Here is a 6,283-nt window from a genome sequence, read left to right as displayed (position 1 = left end):
GGCTAACATCTCCCAGTCAAAAAGGGCAAGTTGCTGGCTAACGGGGGGCTATTTGCCAACTCGGATGTGCTAATTGCCCTATGGAGCTATTTCAAATGCAACATTTGGGCGATTTGCCGTCATTTTTTGCCGCCCAACCCGCCCTTAAGGTTCAAGTTACCTTTTTTAAGCATGTGTTAGAATTGAACGCTTGGTAGTGTGCGTAGGAAAAATTGTGTTCAGCTTTGCCACCGGATTTTCCATATAAACCTTTTTAAAACTCTAAAAGAAGAATATCAGTCGATTTATTAGATCATCACGATTCAATTCATGCAAAATACATGCTGGAAAAACCATCGGCTTAGCTGGATGGTGCTTTTGAAAAAGTGGCTGTGGTTTTTTCATTGCGCAGTTGTGTTGTGTACCCCCGCTCGGTGTGGTAGTGTGACAAAAAATCACAGCCACTTTTTCAAAAGCACCATCCAGCTAAGCCGATGGTTTTTCCAGCAGGTATTTTGCATGAATTGAATCCTGATGATCTAATAAATCGACTGATATTCTTCTTTTAGAGTTTTGAAAAGGTTTGAATGAATAATCTGGTGGCAAAGCTGAACACAATTTTTCTTACGCATACTACCAAGCCTTGAGGTAACTTGAGCCTTAAGGCCCCCGTCGGGCTTCTTTTTCTTCTTATCTGCAGAATTGAGGATATCAATATAATACGCATATACGATACTCATATGAATGTATGCGTGCACGCGAATGAAATGAATAATTTCTTCAACCCGCTTTTTCTCTCGCTTTTCCCATAAAACTACCCAAGTATAGTATACCAATGGATTCGTAAGAATCCGAGGAAACTAATGGTAGCAAGTAAAATTTGATTTGGAAAACTTTATAACAGCGTTTTTCAATTTTCCCGTCGCACGCACTATATCGTCGCTTGTTCTGCGCAGTAGAAAAGCACAGGGTTTGTGCTAAATTAGTACTACCCGAAAGCTTGGTGTAGGGGCTAATTATAAATCATGTCACACTTGTATTGAGGGAGGGACAATGAAAAATTTCAACATTTTGTGAAATATGGTGTAAAAAAGTAACCTGAAACATACCAAATCTATTTATACCGAAGAAAAAAATATTGGACATCTTATTCGTGACTTATTTACCAAGGAAATAACCAATAACCCTGAGAAGAGGGAGGGGGTAAATGAAATGAAAATTTTGCGTTACATCATTGATAGTTGCCCTGTTTGTATTTTAGAACTCACAGATAAAGCTTCGTTTGTGGAGAAATCTACTAAAAAGCTTAGATTGCCGATTTCTTTCCAATTGATACCATAAATTTATAATTTTTTTTTATTAAATTACTCATACTAGCTACAAGAAGCGCCAAAATATTGCACCCTTATAATAAATCATGATAAAAGAATGATTTCGTTTTGAAAACTACGTACTATATTTCTTTTGAGCTTTATGACTTTATGCTATGAATATATGCTAGCAATCAGTTTGCTCAAATCAATCTAATGATTATTCACCTCTGGCACATGGGCGGATTTTTCCTAAAACCCTATAGCGTGTTGCCTGTTTTTCATGGGTATTTTTTGCCCAAATTTTTGCACGGTTTTCAAAACACCACGTTTTTTAACATAACGATTCCTTTCAAGTAATAGTTGATAGACCAAAAAGTATTGAATTCACGAATATGAGGTTTGGTTTTTTGAACTATGCGAAATATGATTATATTCAAAATCGTAAAAAATTCTAGTGCCAAATTTCGGTACGTAAATTGAACAGTTATTTCAACGGATATCTAAGTGAAATCCCAACGTTTAGAGCTGAAGAACTACTTCTACTAACACAAAGCGTCTATCTAGGTCGAGACTCGACAGAAAGGACTAGCTATTGGAACCATTTCCTATTTCTTACCTCCTGATCAGGGTATATATTATTACCATCTTATTATCATATTATATAGACAAAATGTTAACGAAACTGATTTATACCGCAAGTAATGCACTGGTACTATGAGCCAGTATGTGCAGTTGGACACCGATCAGTAAGTATGGACACCGACCAAGAAAGATCTTTGAAATTAGTAAGATTAGTTATACGGTAGAATAGTATTTTGATCTAAATATTTTCATACTACATAGAACAAGTTGTGTGTCATGAACAGTCCATTACAACTTTATCGTTGAGTTTCAATAATTCACTATCAAAAACAATACCTTGGTACTAACATTATTTTACAGTGCGATTGCAGGGTTCGTATTGCGACCCTACTTATCACTAAGAGTTCCTTCTGGCTGGGGCTCGAGCATAGCCCAAATCCCTCTCCTCCCGTTATCCTTCTTTCCTTTCCTCCTTCTGCGGGTGTTCGCCCATCGAAATATGGAAGCTGTTCTTCAATGTCAGCTTCTTTCACCGAACAGCCTAGATAAGCCGTGTAGTGTCGGTAGTGGTTGTTTCAACCGGCTAAGAATTACACTACGGACTACCTGTTTCAGTGGGAAACAGGGAACCCCAATTCCATAGTGTCATGCGACCCGTGCTATGGGTAAAATTGTTGAGGGGGTTTAAAACATTCTCAATGGCGAACGGAGCCTGGGAAGAGTCGGGCGAACTCCCCAGTATGCTGCATTACGCAGCGGAACGTTCACTCTACACACCGATTTTTTTTTTCACCGATGATCCACTTAATTTTGCCGAATTTTTGTTGGCTGGGGCTTTGCTGAGACTCTCGGCTGATGGTAGTTCGGTGAAGTTTTGTTGAGTTTCGATTATCAAATTTCGATGTGTACAGATGAACCTGCCCAGAGGCCGTGTGGTATCCGGCCTAGAATTGAGCCACTGGAGTCCTGCTCCCATGTCGTAGGAGGCGACTGAAAGTAGGAGACCCTAAGTCAAGGTGTAGTTCCGTGCCGAGGACTTAATGACTGGAGGGTCTAAAATATGCCAGTCGCGCACGGAGCATTTTGGGTTTTGCCCTTACTGTGTTATGCGAATCTCTGACACAGTGGACCATTATTTTCTTCGCAAATCGTGGGAATCAAATGATCATGTCCCATTTAAACCTGATATGGCTCGCTAAATGCGTTAACATCCCAACTCGCTTGGTGTCCTCTAGTTGTTGTGCAATTTGTGTTGGAGATGAAATGTACAGTTCTCTAATCAACAATGGTTAGAATAGCACAAGTCAATCTCCAACATAAACGTACAGCAACTATGAATTTATCTCGACTCATGCAGGAAGGTAAAGCTTCCATAGCATTGGTTCAAGAACCGTATTTCCATAAAGGAAACTTCTATTTTGGAAAGTTACTTAACACTGCCTTCATTGCTTACAACAAGACAGGCATGACTAACCCACGTGAAATGCCTCGTGCTTGCATTCTTGCAAATAAGGCTATTGACGCGTGTCTCATATCGGAGCTCACAACTCGCGATATCTGTGTTGTCACAGTTACACTGACTGTCGGAAACGTAGACAAAAAATATATATATTGTTCAGCATACCTACCGCATAACGAATCATCTCCTTCTGATGATTTCAAAAGCGTTGTATCATATTGTAGCAGAAATGGGCTTCCGCTCATTATCGGCAGTGATGCGAATGCTCATCACATCATTTGGGGCAGCTCAGACATCAATCTGAGAGGCTCTGAACTGATGGAGTACATAAGTAGTACAAATCTCCATATTCTGAATGTGGGAACCGACCAACTTTTGCAAGGTCTGGGAGGGAGGAGGTGTTAGACATAACACTTTGCTCTGATAGAATTTTGCATGAACTGGGAAATTGGCAGGTTCCAAATGAAACTGAACCGTCTCTATCCGATCATAAATATATATTTTTCGATCATTTTGATGTCACCTTCAATGTGGTGACATATCGTAATCCTAAATCTACAAACTGGGACCTCTTTTTGGAAAACTTGGCGACTAAATTTCATGGATATTTTCCAACAATTAGTCAACTAGACGACTTAGATGACGTCGTGGATACGACAAACTCATTCATATTAGCATCCTACGAAGAAGCTTGTCCACTTCGTACTGTTAAATCGACTAGGGGAACCCCTTGGTGGAGGGCTGAGCTTGAAAGAATGAAGAAAGTTATGAGAATAGCTTGGAACCGGCGTCAGCGTGATGACTCCAGGGCTTTCAGGTCAGCTCGTAGTGCATATAAGAAATGTCTTAGATCTGCAGAACGGGCTGGCTGGCAAAGCCTATGCACTAATGTCTCTAGTCTGAACGAGGCTAGCAGATTAAATAAAATTCTCTCCAAATCGAATGATTTTCAGATGAACTCCTTGAAAACCAGAGATGGTGTTTATGTGACGGACGAAAAAGATGTTCTTAATTGTCTCTTCGACACACACTTTCCAGGTTGTATCGATCCGGAGTTGAACAATGTTCACAGATCTCATTCTGGTGATTCGGACTCGTGGGCGTTAGCACGCACATTGGTTTCCACTGAATCGATCAAGTGGGCAGTTGACAGCTTTGCTCCATACAAATCACCCGGAAAAGATGGAATACTTCCCGTGCTACTGCAAAAGGGATTTGATATTCTTAAACATGTCTTGAAAAATATTTTGCTTTCCAGTCTTGCTACCGGGTATATCCCGAAAGCATGGCGAGAAATAACTGTTAGATTTATTCCCAAAGGGGGGCGCTTAAGCTATGAAGAAGCCAAGAGTTTTAGGCCTATCAGCTTAAGTTCTTTTCTTCTGAAAGCTTTGGAACGGATAATCGATCATCACATCAGGAACGTTAGTTTAGTTGAATATCCACTGCACAAAATGCAACATGCATATCAGTGTGGGAAATCCAAGATCACTCTGCTTCACGATGTTGTTTACAACATTGAGAAAGCCTTCTCGCTCAAGCAATCTAGCTTGGGTGTATTACTAGATATTGAGGGTGCTTTTGACAATGTGTCCTTCCAGTCTATTCTGGAAGCGACGCGCGGTCATGGGATACCTGCATGTATCTCGGGTTGGATAAACACAATGCTTAGTAACCGCATACTTTGCTCGTCACTGCGACAGGCTGAGATACGGAAGTTGAGTATTTGCGGTTGTCCTCAGGGCGGCGTTCTGTCACTTGTGTTATGGAACTTAGTAGCTGACGGCTTGTTGAAGAAACTTAATGAGATTGCATTTCCAACCTGAATTCCAAACTGAATTGGCTTTCGGGCAGTGCAGACGAACTTTTGGAAAGACCTGGGGTCTCAAACCTAAATACATCTATTGGATTTACACGACAATTGTACGTCCAATACTGTCATACGGATGCCTTGTGTGGTGGCAGAGGGGAGAGGTGGTGACAGTCCAGTCAAAGCTAAACCATCTGCAAAGAATGGCGCTCATGGCGTTGACTGGTGCTTTCACCACGACTCCGACTGCTGCTCTTGAGGCACTTTTAAATATCAAACCATTACACATACACTTAAAACAAGAAGCACTATCATGTGCATACAGACTGCAGGTTACTGGGATTTGGAACAGTAATCATGTTGATCTTGCTACCACTCATACACGATTGTGATCACAAATGGTTACATGGGGTGAAGATATTCTTGCTCCCAGCGATATTACACTCACTTGTAGTTTTTCTTACAGGACTTTCCATGTGAAGATTCCCTCTCGAGAGGAGTGGTTGTCTGGCTTTATGGAAAGACAACAACAAACGCAAGTAGTCTGTTACACTGACGGTTCTCTGATGGAGGGACGTGCCGGTGCTGGTGTCTACTGTCGTGAAATGAGATTGGAACAATCTCACTCACTAGGTAGATACTGTACTGTATTCCAAGCAGAAATCTTTGCGATTATGTGCGGGGTGCAATCGGCCCTTCAACTGAGTTTGTCCGGCAGAGTTATAAACTTCTGCTCCGATAGTCAGGCTGCAATCAAGGCCCTTAGCTCAGACAAATCCCGGTCCAAGCTAGTGATCGCGTGCCGAACCCAAATCGAAGAACTAAGCATTGTCAACACTGTCTACCTTGTCTGGGAGCCCGGACATTGCGGTATTACTGGAAATGAATGGGCTGACGAATTGGCCAGCGCAGGTTCAGCGATTGACTTCGTTGGTCCTGAGCCCGCGCTGCCAATTTCGACAAGTTGGATACGGGAAAAAATACGGTCCTGGGCTTCGTCCGAGCACCGCAATTATTGGAGAAATCTACAAACGTGTCGCCAAACAAAGGCGTTTCTAGAACAACCATGCCCAGTGGTTTCGAAAAATCTCTTACATTTTTCGAAGCTCCACTGCGGCATGCTGACCAGGGCTTTAACCG

This window comes from Topomyia yanbarensis, chromosome 2 (assembly GCF_030247195.1).
Source record: "Topomyia yanbarensis strain Yona2022 chromosome 2, ASM3024719v1, whole genome shotgun sequence".
In the NCBI taxonomy this organism is placed as follows: domain Eukaryota; kingdom Metazoa; phylum Arthropoda; class Insecta; order Diptera; family Culicidae; genus Topomyia; species Topomyia yanbarensis.
Note: the sequence above shows the minus strand (reverse complement) of the source record.